The sequence below is a fragment of the Tachysurus fulvidraco genome, chromosome 24, assembly GCF_022655615.1.
Source record: "Tachysurus fulvidraco isolate hzauxx_2018 chromosome 24, HZAU_PFXX_2.0, whole genome shotgun sequence".
In the NCBI taxonomy this organism is placed as follows: Eukaryota; Metazoa; Chordata; class Actinopteri; order Siluriformes; family Bagridae; genus Tachysurus; species Tachysurus fulvidraco.
This window is the reverse complement of record NC_062541.1, coordinates 3,011,582-3,014,081: the sequence shown is the minus strand read 5'-3', so window position 1 is coordinate 3,014,081 and position 2,500 is coordinate 3,011,582. Positions and strand designations below refer to the sequence as shown.

At 42.9% G+C, this 2,500-nt stretch overlaps 1 protein-coding gene across 3 annotated transcripts in view; it reads right to left on the bottom strand.

Annotated features, from left to right (window-relative positions):
- The window catches only part of adgrl1a (adhesion G protein-coupled receptor L1a), a 212,872-nt gene that overhangs the window by 160,526 nt on the left and 49,846 nt on the right, over positions 1-2,500 (bottom strand). The window lies entirely within an intron of this gene.

Here is a 2,500-nt window from a genome sequence, read left to right as displayed (position 1 = left end):
CATCGTGTTACAGACACGTCGTGTTACAGACATGTCGTGTTACAGACACGTTGTGTTACAGACACCTTGTGTTACAGACACGTTGTGTTACAGACATGTTGTGTTACAGACACGTCGTGTTACAGACACGTCCTGTTACAGACACGTTGTGTTACAGACACCTTGTGTTACAGACACGTTGTGTTACAGACATGTTGTGTTACAGACACGTTGTGTTACAGACACGTAGTGTTACAGACACATAGTGTTACAGACACCTTGTGTTACAGACATGTTGTGTTACAGACACCTTGTGTTACAGACACGTCGTGTTACAGACATGTCGTGTTACAGACATGTTGTATTACAGACACGTCGTGTTACAGACACGTTGTGTTACAGACACCTTGTGTTACAGACACGTCGTGTTACAGACACCTTGTGTTACAGACACGTCGTGTTACAGACACCTTGTGTTACAGACACGTCGTGTTACAGACACGTCGTGTTACAGACATGTTGTGTTACAGACACGTCGTGTTACAGACACGTCGTGTTACAGACACGTCGTGTTACAGACACCTTGTGTTACAGACACCTTGTGTTACAGACACGTTGTGTTACAGACACCTTGTGTTACAGACACCTTGTGTTACACACACCTTGTGTTACAGACATGTTGTGTTACAGACACGTTGTGTTACAGACACCTTGTGTTACAGACACCTTGTGTTACACACACCTTGTGTTACAGACATGTTGTGTTACAGACACCTTGTGTTACAGACATGTTGTGTTACAGACACATCGTGTTACAGACATGTTGTGTTACAGACACGTAGTGTTACAGACACGTAGTGTTACAGACACCTTGTGTTACAGACATGTTGTGTTACAGACACATCATGTTACAGACACGTCGTGTTACAGACATGTCGTGTTACAGACACGTCGTGTTACAGACACGTCGTGTTACAGACACGTCGTGTTACAGACACCTTGTGTTACAGACACCTTGTGTTACAGACACGTTGTGTTACAGACACCTTGTGTTACAGACACCTTGTGTTACACACACCTTGTGTTACAGACATGTTGTGTTACAGACACGTTGTGTTACAGACACCTTGTGTTACAGACACCTTGTGTTACACACACCTTGTGTTACAGACATGTTGTGTTACAGACACCTTGTGTTACAGACATGTTGTGTTACAGACACATCGTGTTACAGACATGTTGTGTTACAGACACGTAGTGTTACAGACACGTAGTGTTACAGACACCTTGTGTTACAGACATGTTGTGTTACAGACACATCATGTTACAGACATGTTGTGTTACAGACACCTTGTGTTACAGACATGTTGTGTTACAGACACATCATGTTACAGACATGTTGTGTTACAGACACGTAGTGTTACAGACACCTTGTGTTACAGACACGTCCTGTTACAGACACGTCGTGTTACAGACACGTATTGTTACAGCCACGTCTGGTGAGCCGAAGTGTGCCACCTCGTGTGATGGCGTGTGCGGAGACGCTGCTAATGGAACCGATGTGATGAAGTGAAGGATGAAGTGTATAAAGGCTCAATTATCGGCTCACGTTCAGCTTCTATCCTCATCGTACTTCAGTAAAATCTGACAGACAGATGAACTTCTGACTTTCTCCGTGTCCGAATACTTATGGACCGTATAGAACGTGTGTATAGAACACACTAGCTTTTACAGTGTAGTACAGGTCTGTAATGTTAGAGACACAATAAATAAGACTGTTCTGGGATCAGAACATTGAAACTGTTCTAGGATCAGTCTGTTCTTCACTGTTTAATCTGTTAATGTTGAGAAACATTAAAACTGCTCTAGGATCAGTCTACACCTCGCTGTATTGTAATCCATAAAAGAATCTTAAAGCTGTTCTGGGATCAGTCTGTCCTTCACTAATCTGTTAATGTCGAGGAGAAACATTAAAACTGTTCTAGGATCAGTCTACACCTTGCCTTAAAACTGTTCTGGGATCAGTCTGTTCTTCACTAATCTGTAATGCTAGACCGGAGACAGTGAAACAGTTTTGGGATCAGTTTGTTGTCCACTTATTGATCTGTAATCTCGAGGACAAACATTAAAACTGTTCTAGGATCAGTCAGGGACCTCACTGTTTAATCTGTTACATTAGACAAGAAAAAATGAAACCGGGATGTTCTGCGGTCAGGTCGTTCCTCCCGGTGTAATCTAGAGGAGAAACAATAAAGCTGTTCTGGGATCATTTTATTCATGACTGTGCAATCTAAAGGAGAAATGATGAAACTGTTCTGGGATCAGATCGTCCATCACTATTTAGTCTGGAATACTAGAGACGGTGAATCTGTTCTGGGATCAGTTCGTTCCTCATTGTGTAATCTAGAGGAGTAACAATAAAACTGTTCTAAGGTCAGCGAGATGCAGCCTGCATCACGGTGCTGTAGTTCTCCCGCGCTGCGTCCTGTTATAATGTGATGTCGTGCGTGGTTGCTGCTCT